Source organism: Hydractinia symbiolongicarpus, chromosome 7, assembly GCF_029227915.1.
Source record: "Hydractinia symbiolongicarpus strain clone_291-10 chromosome 7, HSymV2.1, whole genome shotgun sequence".
Classification (NCBI taxonomy): Eukaryota; Metazoa; Cnidaria; class Hydrozoa; order Anthoathecata; family Hydractiniidae; genus Hydractinia; species Hydractinia symbiolongicarpus.
The window spans coordinates 6,686,367-6,701,306 of record NC_079881.1 but is presented as its reverse complement, the minus strand read 5'-3'; the positions used below and the strand labels follow the sequence as shown (position 1 = coordinate 6,701,306).

Genomic DNA, 14,940 nt, shown 5'->3' with positions numbered 1-14,940 from the left:
TTGGTAAGTGTCATAATCTTTGGTGAAGCATTTACTATCTCTGGAATGACGATTCTCGAAATGAATTCTTGACAGAGTTGTTTTACGGATTCGTTTCGAAAATGTTACTTTAAAATTTTACAAATCAACTTTACACTCCGATTTGTCTACATGCCTTGCCCACGAAGAAGCTATTTGTAACCCCTTTTCTACAAATATTTAGTAATCCTCTCTGCATATTATGACACAATCGCAGGTTTCAATGATATCCTGGCCTGTTGGTCTATTAGTATGATTCTCCCTTCTGGTGCGAGATGCCGCAGGTTAAACTCTCACACAGGCCCAATTGCTTATCGCAAATTTGTGCATAAGACTATATTCTACTGTAAAGCGTAGTAACCAATCAACTGACAATTGCTGAAAAATATCATGGTTGAGCTTTTTCGTGGCTTGGATTGCATGGTTGACTTGAAAATTCAAGAAATAATGTTCAACATTCATGTTATGAATGTTTTGTCGAAAAAACAATATTTCTTGTGTTCGGTATGATGGATATCTCACGTAAGACCATGAACAAGTTGTTCCCTAAATATTTTAGACAATTCCTATGGGCTGTTGGTCTAGTGGCATGTTTCTGGTTTAGGGGGTGAGAGGTCCAGGGTTCAACTCCCGGAGATACCCAACTACAAATCACACATAATTGGTAAGTGTCATAAGCTTCGGTGAAGCATTTACTATATCCGGAATGACGATTCTCAAAATGACTTCTTGACAGAGTTGTTTTACGGATTTGTTTCGAAAATGTTACTTTACAATTTTACAAATCATCTTCACACTCCGATTTGTCTAAATGCATTGCCCACGAGGAAGCTATTTGTAAACCCTTTCCTACAAATATTCAGTAATCGTCTCTGTATATAATGACACAATCAGAGGTTTCAATGATATCCTGGCCTGTTGGTCTATTAGTATGATTCTCGCTTCTGGTGCGAGATGTCGCAGGTTAAACTCCCGCACAGGCGCAATTGCTTATCGCAAATTTGTGCATAAGACTATATTCTACTGTAACGGGTAGTAACTAATCAACTGACAATTGCTGAAAAATATGATGGTTGAGCTTTTTCGTGCCTTGGGTTGCATGGTTGACTTGACAATTCAAGAAATAATAACCAACATTTATGTTATATTCGTTTTGAAGAAAAAACAACATTTTTTGAGTTGTGTGATGGATATTTCACGTAAGACCATGAACAAGTTGTTTCCTAAATATTTTAAACGATTCCTATAGCCTGTTGGTCTAGTGGCATGATTCTGGCTTAGGGTGCGAAAGGTCCCGGCTTCAACTCCCGGACAGGCCCAACTAAAAATCATACATAATTGGTAAGTGTCATAAGCTTTGGTGAAGCATTTACTATCTCTGGAATGACGATTCTCGAAATGAATTCTGGACAGAGTTGTTTTATGGATTCGTTTTGAAAATGTTACTTTACAATTCTACAAATCAACTTTACACTCCGATTTGTCTATATGCATTGCCCACGAGGAAGCTATTTGTAACCTCTTACCTACAGATATTCAGTAATCCTCTCTGCATATAATGATATAATCAGAGGTTTCAATGATATCCTGGCCTGTTGGTCTATTAGTATGACTCTCGCTTCTGGTGCGAGATGTTGCAGGTTAAACTTCCGCAAGACCCAATTGCTTATCGAAAATTTTTGCCTAAGACTATATTCCACTGTATAGTGTATTAACCAATCAACTGACAATTATTGAAAAATAATTTGGTTGAGTTTGGATTTGTATTTTGACTTGACAATTCAAGAAATAATATCCAACATTCATGTTATGAATGTTTTGAAGAAAAAACAACATCTTTTGTGTTCTGTGTGATGGATATTTCACGTAAGATCATAGATAAGTTGTTCCCTAAATATTTTAGACAACTCCTATGGGCTATTGGTCTAGTGGCATGTTTCTGGCTTAGGGTGCGAGAGGTCCCGGGTTCAACTCCCGGACAGGCCCAACTACAAATCACACATAATTGGTAAGTGTCATAAGCTTCGGTGAAGCATTTACTATCTCTGGAATGACGATTCTCACAATGACTTGTTGACAGAGTTGTTTTATGGATTCGTTTGGAAAATGATACTTTACAATTTCACAAATCAACGTTACACTCCGATTTGTCTATATGCATTTCCCACGATGAATCTGTTTGTAACCTCTTACCTACAGATATTCAGTAATCCTCTCTGCATATAATGACACAATCGGAGGTTTCAATGAAATCCTGGCCTCTTGGTCTATTAGTATGATTCTCGCTTCTGGTGCGAGATGTCGCAGGTTAAACTCCCGCACAGGCCCAATTGCTTATCGCAAATTTGTGCATGAGACTATATTCTACTGTAACGGGTAGTAACCAATCAACTGACAATTGCTGAAAAATATTATGGTTGAGCTTTTTCGTGGCTTGGATTGTATGGTTGACTTGACAATTCAAGAAATAATGTCCAACATTTATGTTATGAATGTTTTGTCGAAAAAACAATATTTTTTGTGTTCGGTGTGATGGATATTTCACGTTAGACCATGAACAAATTGTTTCCTAAATATTTTAGACGATTCCTATGGCCTGTTGGTCTAGTGGCATGATTCTCGCTTAGGGTGCGAGAGGTCCCGGATTCAACTCCCGGACAAGCCCAACTAAAAACAATGCATAATTGGTAAGTGTCATAATCTTTGGTGAAGCATTTACTATCTCTGGAATGACGATTCTCGAAATGAATTCTTGACAGAGTTGTTTTACGGATTCGTTTCGAAAATGTTACTTTAAAATTTTACAAATCAACTTTACACTCCGATTTGTCTACATGCCTTGCCCACGAAGAAGCTATTTGTAACCCCTTTTCTACAAATATTTAGTAATCCTCTCTGCATATTATGACACAATCGCAGGTTTCAATGATATCCTGGCCTGTTGGTCTATTAGTATGATTCTCCCTTCTGGTGCGAGATGCCGCAGGTTAAACTCCCACACAGGCCCAATTGCTTATCGCAAATTTGTGCATAAGACTATATTCTACTGTAAAGCGTAGTAACCAATCAACTGACAATTGCTGAAAAATATCATGGTTGAGCTTTTTCGTGGCTTGGATTGCATGGTTGACTTGAAAATTCAAGAAATAATGTTCAACATTCATGTTATGAATGTTTTGTCGAAAAAACAATATTTCTTGTGTTCGGTATGATGGATATTTCACGTAAGACCATGAACAAGTTGTTCCCTAAATATTTTAGACAATTCCTATGGGCTGTTGGTCTAGTGGCATGTTTCTGGTTTAGGGGGTGAGAGGTCCAGGGTTCAACTCCCGGAGAAGCCCAACTACAAATCACACATAATTGGTAAGTGTCATAAGCTTCGGTGAAGCATTTACTATCTCCGGAATGACGATTCTCAAAATGACTTCTTGACAGAGTTGTTTTACGGATTTGTTTCGAAAATGTTACTTTACAATTTTACAAATCATCTTCACACTCCGATTTGTCTAAATGCATTGCCCACGAGGAAGCTATTTGTAAACCCTTTCCTACAAATATTCAGTAATCGTCTCTGTATATAATGACACAATCAGAGGTTTCAATGATATCCTGGCCTGTTGGTCTATTAGTATGATTCTCGCTTCTGGTGCGAGATGTCGCAGGTTAAACTCCCGCACAGGCGCAATTGCTTATCGCAAATTTGTGCATAAGACTATATTCTACTGTAACGGGTAGTAACTAATCAACTGACAATTGCTGAAAAATATGATGGTTGAGCTTTTTCGTGCCTTGGGTTGCATGGTTGACTTGACAATTCAAGAAATAATAACCAACATTTATGTTATATTCGTTTTGAAGAAAAAACAACATTTTTTGAGTTGTGTGATGGATATTTCACGTAAGACCATGAACAAGTTGTTTCCTAAATATTTTAAACGATTCCTATAGCCTGTTGGTCTAGTGGCATGATTCTGGCTTAGGGTGCGAAAGGTCCCGGCTTCAACTCCCGGACAGGCCCAACTAAAAATCATACATAATTGGTAAGTGTCATAAGCTTTGGTGAAGCATTTACTATCTCTGGAATGACGATTCTCGAAATGAATTCTGGACAGAGTTGTTTTATGGATTCGTTTTGAAAATGTTACTTTACAATTCTACAAATCAACTTTACACTCCGATTTGTCTATATGCATTGCCCACGAGGAAGCTATTTGTAACCTCTTACCTACAGATATTCAGTAATCCTCTCTGCATATAATGATATAATCAGAGGTTTCAATGATATCCTGGCCTGTTGGTCTATTAGTATGACTCTCGCTTCTGGTGCGAGATGTTGCAGGTTAAACTTCCGCAAGACCCAATTGCTTATCGAAAATTTTTGCCTAAGACTATATTCCACTGTATAGTGTATTAACCAATCAACTGACAATTATTGAAAAATAATTTGGTTGAGTTTGGATTTGTATTTTGACTTGACAATTCAAGAAATAATATCCAACATTCATGTTATGAATGTTTTGAAGAAAAAACAACATCTTTTGTGTTCTGTGTGATGGATATTTCACGTAAGATCATAGATAAGTTGTTCCCTAAATATTTTAGACAACTCCTATGGGCTATTGGTCTAGTGGCATGTTTCTGGCTTAGGGTGCGAGAGGTCCCGGGTTCAACTCCCGGACAGGCCCAACTACAAATCACACATAATTGGTAAGTGTCATAAGCTTCGGTGAAGCATTTACTATCTCTGGAATGACGATTCTCACAATGACTTGTTGACAGAGTTGTTTTATGGATTCGTTTGGAAAATGATACTTTACAATTTCACAAATCAACGTTACACTCCGATTTGTCTATATGCATTTCCCACGATGAATCTGTTTGTAACCTCTTACCTACAGATATTCAGTAATCCTCTCTGCATATAATGACACAATCGGAGGTTTCAATGAAATCCTGGCCTCTTGGTCTATTAGTATGATTCTCGCTTCTGGTGCGAGATGTCGCAGGTTAAACTCCCGCACAGGCCCAATTGCTTATCGCAAATTTGTGCATGAGACTATATTCTACTGTAACGGGTAGTAACCAATCAACTGACAATTGCTGAAAAATATTATGGTTGAGCTTTTTCGTGGCTTGGATTGTATGGTTGACTTGACAATTCAAGAAATAATGTCCAACATTTATGTTATGAATGTTTTGTCGAAAAAACAATATTTTTTGTGTTCGGTGTGATGGATATTTCACGTTAGACCATGAACAAATTGTTTCCTAAATATTTTAGACGATTCCTATGGCCTGTTGGTCTAGTGGCATGATTCTCGCTTAGGGTGCGAGAGGTCCCGGATTCAACTCCCGGACAAGCCCAACTAAAAACAATGCATAATTGGTAAGTGTCATAATCTTTGGTGAAGCATTTACTATCTCTGGAATGACGATTCTCGAAATGAATTCTTGACAGAGTTGTTTTACGGATTCGTTTCGAAAATGTTACTTTAAAATTTTACAAATCAACTTTACACTCCGATTTGTCTACATGCCTTGCCCACGAAGAAGCTATTTGTAACCCCTTTTCTACAAATATTTAGTAATCCTCTCTGCATATTATGACACAATCGCAGGTTTCAATGATATCCTGGCCTGTTGGTCTATTAGTATGATTCTCCCTTCTGGTGCGAGATGCCGCAGGTTAAACTCCCACACAGGCCCAATTGCTTATCGCAAATTTGTGCATAAGACTATATTCTACTGTAAAGCGTAGTAACCAATCAACTGACAATTGCTGAAAAATATCATGGTTGAGCTTTTTCGTGGCTTGGATTGCATGGTTGACTTGAAAATTCAAGAAATAATGTTCAACATTCATGTTATGAATGTTTTGTCGAAAAAACAATATTTCTTGTGTTCGGTATGATGGATATTTCACGTAAGACCATGAACAAGTTGTTCCCTAAATATTTTAGACAATTCCTATGGGCTGTTGGTCTAGTGGCATGTTTCTGGTTTAGGGGGTGAGAGGTCCAGGGTTCAACTCCCGGAGAAGCCCAACTACAAATCACACATAATTGGTAAGTGTCATAAGCTTCGGTGAAGCATTTACTATCTCCGGAATGACGATTCTCAAAATGACTTCTTGACAGAGTTGTTTTACGGATTTGTTTCGAAAATGTTACTTTACAATTTTACAAATCATCTTCACACTCCGATTTGTCTAAATGCATTGCCCACGAGGAAGCTATTTGTAAACCCTTTCCTACAAATATTCAGTAATCGTCTCTGTATATAATGACACAATCAGAGGTTTCAATGATATCCTGGCCTGTTGGTCTATTAGTATGATTCTCGCTTCTGGTGCGAGATGTCGCAGGTTAAACTCCCGCACAGGCGCAATTGCTTATCGCAAATTTGTGCATAAGACTATATTCTACTGTAACGGGTAGTAACTAATCAACTGACAATTGCTGAAAAATATGATGGTTGAGCTTTTTCGTGCCTTGGGTTGCATGGTTGACTTGACAATTCAAGAAATAATAACCAACATTTATGTTATATTCGTTTTGAAGAAAAAACAACATTTTTTGAGTTGTGTGATGGATATTTCACGTAAGACCATGAACAAGTTGTTGCCTAAATATTTTAAACGATTCCTATAGCCTGTTAGTCTAGTGGCATGATTCTGGCTTAGGGTGCGAAAGGTCCCGGCTTCAACTCCCAGACAGGCCCAACTAAAAATCATACATAATTGGTAAGTGTCATAAGCTTTGGTGAAGCATTTACTATCTCTGGAATGACGATTCTCGAAATGAATTCTGGACAGAGTTGTTTTATGGATTCGTTTTGAAAATGTTACTTTACAATTCTACAAATCAACTTTACACTCCGATTTGTCTATATGCATTGCCCACGAGGAAGCTATTTGTAACCTCTTACCTACAGATATTCAGTAATCCTCTCTGCATATAATGATATAATCAGAGGTTTCAATGATATCCTGGCCTGTTGGTCTATTAGTATGACTCTCGCTTCTGGTGCGAGATGTTGCAGGTTAAACTTCCGCAAGACCCAATTGCTTATCGAAAATTTTTGCCTAAGACTATATTCCACTGTATAGTGTATTAACCAATCAACTGACAATTATTGAAAAAAATTTGGTTGAGTTTGGATTTTTATTTTGACTTGACAATTCAAGAAATAATATCCAACAATCATGTTATGATTGTTTTGAAGAAAAAACAACATCTTTTGTGTTCTGTGTGATGGATATTTCACGTAAGACCATAAATAAGTTGTTCCCTAAATATTTTAGACGACTCCTATGGGCTATTGGTCTAGTGGCATGTTTCTGGCTTAGGGTGCGAGAGGTCCCGGGTTCAACTCCCGGACAGGCCCAACTACAAATCACACATATATGGTAAGTGTCATAAGCTTCGGTGAAGCATTTACTATCTCTGGAATGACGATTCTCACAATGACTTGTTGACAGAGTTGTTTTGCGGATTTGATTCAAAAATGTTACTTTACCATTTTACAAATCAACTTTACACTCCAATTTGTCTATATGCATTGCCCACGAGGAAGCGATTTGTAACCCCCTTCCTACAAATATTCAGTAATCCTCTCTGCATATAATGACACAATCGCAGGTTTCAATGATATCCTGGCCTGTTGGTCTATTAGTATGATTCTCGCTTGTGGTGCGAGATGCCTCAGGTTAAACTCCCACACAGGCCCAATTGCTTATCGCAAATTTGTGCATAAGACTATAATCTACTGTAAAGAGTAGTAACCAATCAACTGACAATTGCTGAAAAATATTATGGTTGAGCTTTTTTGTGGCTTGGATTGTATGGTTGACATGACAATTAAAGAAATAATATCCAACATTCATGTTATGATTGTTTTGAAGAAAAAACAACATTTTTTGTGTTGTGTGATGGATATTTCACGTAAGACCATGAAGAAGTTGTTGCCTAAATATTTTAGACGATTCCTATGGCCTGATGGTCTAGTGGCATGATTCTCGCTTAGCGTGCGAGAGGTCGCGGGTTAAACTCCCGCACAGGTCCAATTGCTTATCGCAAATTTATGCATAAGACTATATTCTACTGTTAAGGGTAGTAACCAATCAACTGACAATTGCTGAAAAATATTATGGTTGGGCTTTTTCGTGGCTTGGATTGTACGGTTGACTTGAAAATTCAAGAAATAATATCCAACATTCATGTTATGATTGTCTTGAAGAAAAAACAACATTTTTTGTGTTGTTAGGTGGATATTTCACGTAAGACCGTGAACAAGTTGTTGGCTAAATATTTTAAACGATTCCTATGGCCTGATGGTCTAGTGGCATGATTCTCGCTTAGGGTGCGAGAGGTCCCGGGTTCAACTCCCGGACAGGCCCAACTAAAAACAATGCATAATTGGTAAGTGTAATAAGCTTCGGTGAAGCATTTACTATCTCTGGAATGACGATTCTCGAAATGAATTCTTGACAGAGTTGTTTTACGGATTTGTTTCGAAAATGTTACTTTACAATTTTACAAATCAACTTTACATTCCGATTTGTCTATATGCATTGCCCACGAGGAAGCCATTTGTAACCCCTTTTCTACAGATATTCAGTAATCCTCTCTGCATAAAATGATATAATCAGAGGTTTCAATGATATCCTGGACTGTTGGTATATTAGTATGACCCTCGCTTCTGGTGCGAGATGTTGCAAGTTAAACTCCCGGAAGACCCAATGGCTTACCGAAAATTTTTGCCTAAGACTATATTCTACTGTAAAGTGTAATAATCAATCAACTGACAATTGCTGAAAAATATTTTGGTTGAGCTTGGATTTGTATTTTGACTTGACAATTCAAGAAATAATATCCAACATTCATGTTATGAATGTTTTGAAGAAAAAACAACATTTTTTGTGTTCTGTGTGATGGATATTTCACGTAAGACCATGAATGAGTTCTTCCCTAAATATTTTAGACGATTCCTATGGGCTGTTGGTCTAGTGGCATGTTTCTGGTTTAGGGGGTGAGAGGTCCAGGGTTCAACTCCCGGAGAAGCCCAACTACAAATCACACATAATTGGTATGTGTCATAAGCTTCGGTGAAGCATTTACTATCTCCGGAATGACGATTCTCAAAATGACTTCTTGACAGAGTTGTTTTACGGATTTGTTTCAAAAATGTTACTTTACAATTTTACAAATCATCTTCACACTCCGATTTGTCTAAATGCATTGCCCACGAGGAAGCTATTTGTAAACCCTTTCCTACAAATATTCAGTAATCGTCTCTGTATATAATGACACAATCAGAGGTTTCAATGATATCCTGGCCTGTTGGTCTATTAGTATGATTCTCGCTTCTGGTGCGAGATGTCGCAAGTTAAACTCCCGCACAGGCGCAATTGCTTATCGCAAATTTGTGCATAAGACTATATTCTACTGTAACGGGTAGTAACTAATCAACTGACAATTGCTGAAAAATATTATGGTTGAGCTTTTTCGTGCCTTGGGTTGCATGGTTGACTTGACAATTCAAGAAATAATAACCAACATTTATGTTATGTTCGTTTTGAAGAAAAAACAACATTTTTTGAGTTGTGTGATGGATATTTCACGTAAGACCATGAACAAGTTGTTGCCAAAATATTTTAAACGATTCCTATAGCCTGTTGGACTAGTGACATGATTCTGGCTTATGGTGCGAAAGGTCCCGGCTTCAACTCCCGGACAGGCCCAACTAAAAATCATACATAATTGGTAAGTGTCATAAGCTTTGGTGAAGCATTTACTATCTCTGGAATGACGATTCTCGAAATGAATTCTGGACAGAGTTGTTTTATGGATTCGTTTTGAAAATGTTACTTTACAATTCTACAAATCAACTTTACACTCCGATTTGTCTATATGCATTGCCCACGAGGAAGCTATTTGTAACCTCTTACCTACAGATATTCAGTAATCCTCTCTGCATATAATGATATAATCAGAGGTTTCAATGATATCCTGGCCTGTTGGTCTATTAGTATGACTCTCGCTTCTGGTGCGAGATGTTGCAGGTTAAACTCCCGCACAGGCGCAATTGCTTATCGCAAATTTGTGCATAAGACTATATTCTACTGTAACGGGTAGTAACTAATCAACTGACAATTGCTGAAAAATATTATGGTTGAGCTTTTTCGTACCTTGGGTTGCATGGTTGACTTGACAATTCAAGAAATAATAACCAACATTTATGTTATGTTCGTTTTGAAGAAAAAACAACATTTTTTGAGTTGTGTGATGGATATTTCACGTAAGACCGTGAACAAGTTGTTGGCTAAATATTTTAAACGATTCCTATGGCCTGATGGTCTAGTGGCATGATTCTCGCTTAGGGTGCGAGAGGTCCCGGGTTCAACTCCCGGACAGGCCCAACTAAAAACAATGCATAATTGGTAAGTGTAATAAGCTTCGGTGAAGCATTTACTATCTCTGGAATGACGATTCTCGAAATGAATTCTTGACAGAGTTGTTTTACGGATTTGTTTCGAAAATGTTACTTTACAATTTTACAAATCAACTTTACATTCCGATTTGTCTATATGCATTGCCCACGAGGAAGCCATTTGTAACCCCTTTTCTACAGATATTCAGTAATCCTCTCTGCATAAAATGATATAATCAGAGGTTTCAATGATATCCTGGACTGTTGGTATATTAGTATGACCCTCGCTTCTGGGTTGCATGGTTGACTTGACAATTCAAGAAATAATAACCAACATTTATGTTATGTTCGTTTTGAAGAAAAAACAACATTTTTTGAGTTGTGTGATGGATATTTCACGTAAGACCATGAACAAGTTGTTGCCAAAATATTTTAAACGATTCCTATAGCCTGATGGTCTAGTGACATGATTCTGGCTTAGGGTGCGAAAGGTCCCGGCTTCAACTCCCGGACAGGCCCAACTAAAAATCATACATAATTGGTAAGTGTCATAAGCTTTGGTGAAGCATTTACTATCTCTGGAATGACGATTCTCGAAATGAATTCTGGACAGAGTTGTTTTATGGATTCGTTTTGAAAATGTTACTTTACAATTCTACAAATCAACTTTACACTCCGATTTGTCTATATGCATTGCCCACGAGGAAGCTATTTGTAACCTCTTACCTACAGATATTCAGTAATCCTCTCTGCATATAATGATATAATCAGAGGTTTCAATGATATCCTGGCCTGTTGGTCTATTAGTATGACTCTCGCTTCTGGTGCGAGATGTTGCAGGTTAAACTCCCGCACAGGCGCAATTGCTTATCGCAAATTTGTGCATAAGACTATATTCTACTGTAACGGGTAGTAACTAATCAACTGACAATTGCTGAAAAATATTATGGTTGAGCTTTTTCGTGCCTTGGGTTGCATGGTTGACTTGACAATTCAAGAAATAATAACCAACATTTATGTTATGTTCGTTTTGAAGAAAAAACAACATTTTTTGAGTTGTGTGATGGATATTTCACGTAAGACCGTGAACAAGTTGTTGGCTAAATATTTTAAACGATTCCTATGGCCTGATGGTCTAGTGGCATGATTCTCGCTTAGGGTGCGAGAGGTCCCGGGTTCAACTCCCGGACAGGCCCAACTAAAAACAATGCATAATTGGTAAGTGTAATAAGCTTCGGTGAAGCATTTACTATCTCTGGAATGACGATTCTCGAAATGAATTCTTGACAGAGTTGTTTTACGGATTTGTTTCGAAAATGTTACTTTACAATTTTACAAATCAACTTTACATTCCGATTTGTCTATATGCATTGCCCACGAGGAAGCCATTTGTAACCCCTTTTCTACAGATATTCAGTAATCCTCTCTGCATAAAATGATATAATCAGAGGTTTCAATGATATCCTGGACTGTTGGTATATTAGTATGACCCTCGCTTCTGGTGCGAGATGTTGCAAGTTAAACTCCCGGAAGACCCAATGGCTTACCGAAAATTTTTGCCTAAGACTATATTCTACTGTAAAGTGTAATAATCAATCAACTGACAATTGCTGAAAAATATTTTGGTTGAGCTTGGATTTGTATTTTGACTTGACAATTCAAGAAATAATATCCAACATTCATGTTATGAATGTTTTGAAGAAAAAACAACATTTTTTGTGTTCTGTGTGATGGATATTTCACGTAAGACCATGAATGAGTTCTTCCCTAAATATTTTAGACGATTCCTATGGGCTGTTGGTCTAGTGGCATGTTTCTGGTTTAGGGGGTGAGAGGTCCAGGGTTCAACTCCCGGAGAAGCCCAACTACAAATCACACATAATTGGTATGTGTCATAAGCTTCGGTGAAGCATTTACTATCTCCGGAATGACGATTCTCAAAATGACTTCTTGACAGAGTTGTTTTACGGATTTGTTTCAAACATGTTACTTTACAATTTTACAAATCATCTTCACACTCCGATTTGTCTAAATGCATTGCCCACGAGGAAGCTATTTGTAAACCCTTTCCTACAAATATTCAGTAATCGTCTCTGTATATAATGACACAATCAGAGGTTTCAATGATATCCTGGCCTGTTGGTCTATTAGTATGATTCTCGCTTCTGGTGCGAGATGTCGCAAGTTAAACTCCCGCACAGGCGCAATTGCTTATCGCAAATTTGTGCATAAGACTATATTCTACTGTAACGGGTAGTAACTAATCAACTGACAATTGCTGAAAAATATTATGGTTGAGCTTTTTCGTGCCTTGGGTTGCATGGTTGACTTGACAATTCAAGAAATAATAACCAACATTTATGTTATGTTCGTTTTGAAGAAAAAACAACATTTTTTGAGTTGTGTGATGGATATTTCACGTAAGACCATGAACAAGTTGTTGCCAAAATATTTTAAACGATTCCTATAGCCTGTTGGACTAGTGACATGATTCTGGCTTAGGGTGCGAAAGGTCCCGGCTTCAACTCCCGGACAGGCCCAACTAAAAATCATACATAATTGGTAAGTGTCATAAGCTTTGGTGAAGCATTTACTATCTCTGGAATGACGATTCTCGAAATGAATTCTGGGCAGAGTTGTTTTATGGATTCGTTTTGAAAATGTTACTTTACAATTCTACAAATCAACTTTACACTCCGATTTGTCTATATGCATTGCCCACGAGGAAGCTATTTGTAACCTCTTACCTACAGATATTCAGTAATCCTCTCTGCATATAATGATATAATCAGAGGTTTCAATGATATCCTGGCCTGTTGGTCTATTAGTATGACTCTCGCTTCTGGTGCGAGATGTTGCAGGTTAAACTCCCGCACAGGCGCAATTGCTTATCGCAAATTTGTGCATAAGACTATATTCTACTGTAACGGGTAGTAACTAATCAACTGACAATTGCTGAAAAATATTATGGTTGAGCTTTTTCGTGCCTTGGGTTGCATGGTTGACTTGACAATTCAAGAAATAATAACCAACATTTATGTTATGTTCGTTTTGAAGAAAAAACAACATTTTTTGAGTTGTGTGATGGATATTTCACGTAAGACCATGAACAAGTTGTTGCCTAAATATTTTAAACGATTCCTATAGCCTGTTGGTCTAGTGGCATGATTCTGGCTTAGGGTGCGAAAGGTCCCGGCTTCAACTCCCGGACAGGCCCAACTAAAAATCATACATAATTGGTAAGTGTCATAAGCTTTGGTAAAGCATTTACTATCTCTGGAATGACGATTCTGGAAATGAATTCTGGACAGAGTTGTTTTATGGATTCGTTTTGAAAATGTTACTTTACAATTCTACAAATCAACTTTACACTCCGATTTGTCTATATGCATTGCCCACGAGGAAGCTATTTGTAACCTCTTACCTACAGATATTCAGTAATCCTCTCTGCATATAATGATATAATCAGAGGTTTCAATGATATCCTGGCCTGTTGGTCTGTTAGTATGACTCTCGCTTCTGGTGCGAGATGTTGCAGGTTAAACTCCCGCAAGACCCAATTGCTTATCGAAAATTTTTGCCTAAGACTATATTCCACTGTAAAGTGTATTCACCAATCAACTGACAATTATTGAAAAATATTTTGGTTGAGCTTGGATTTGTATTTTGACTTGACAATTCAAGAAATAATATCCAACATTCATGTTATGAATGTTTTGAAGAAAAAACAACATTTTTTGTGTTCTGTGTGATGGATATTACACGTAAGACCATGAATAAGTTGTTCCCTAAATATTTTAGACGACTCCTATGGGCTATTGGTCTAGTGGCATGTTTCTGGCTTAGGGTGCGAGAGGTCCCGGGTTCAACTCCCGGTCAGGCCCAACTACAAATCACACATAATTGGTAAGTGTCATAAGCTTCGGTGAAGCATTTACTATCTCTGGAATGACGATTCTCACAACGACTTGTTGACAGAGTTGTTTTACGCATTTGATTCAAAAATGTTACTTTACCATTTTACAAATCAACTTTACACTCCGATTTGTCTATATGCATTGCCCACGAGGAAGCTATTTGTAACCTCTTACCTACAGATATTCAGTTTTCCTCTCTGCATATAATGATATAATCAGAGGTTTTAATGATATCCTGGCCTGTTGGTGTATTAGTATGACTCTCGCTTCTGGTGTGAGATGTTGCAGGTTAAACTCCCGCAAGACCCAATTGCTTATCGCAAATTTTTCCCTAAGACTATATTCTACTGTAAAGTGTAATAACCAATCAACTGACAATTGCTGAAAAATATTATGGTTGAGCTTTTTCGTGCCTTGGATTGTATGGTTGACTTGACAATTCAAGAAATAATATCCAACATTCATGTTATGTCTGTTTTGAAGAAAAAACAACATTTTTTGTGTTGTGTGATGGATATTTCACGTAAGACCATGAACAAGTTGTTGCCTAAGTATTTTAAACGATTCCTAT

The 14,940-nt window shown here is 37.5% G+C and overlaps 3 non-coding genes across 3 annotated transcripts; all 3 read left to right on the top strand.

Annotated features, from left to right (window-relative positions):
- Positions 1 to 8,347: 8,347 nt before the first annotated feature.
- Positions 8,348 to 8,419, top strand: Trnap-agg (transfer RNA proline (anticodon AGG)). Its single transcript has one exon. It is a non-coding gene; the product is annotated as a tRNA-Pro (tRNA).
- A 1,949-nt stretch (positions 8,420 to 10,368) lies between these two features.
- Trnap-agg (transfer RNA proline (anticodon AGG)) lies at positions 10,369 to 10,440 on the top strand. Its single transcript has one exon. It is a non-coding gene; the product is annotated as a tRNA-Pro (tRNA).
- Positions 10,441 to 11,576: 1,136 nt separating this feature from the next.
- Positions 11,577 to 11,648, top strand: Trnap-agg (transfer RNA proline (anticodon AGG)). Its single transcript has one exon. It is a non-coding gene; the product is annotated as a tRNA-Pro (tRNA).
- Positions 11,649 to 14,940: the final 3,292 nt, after the last annotated feature.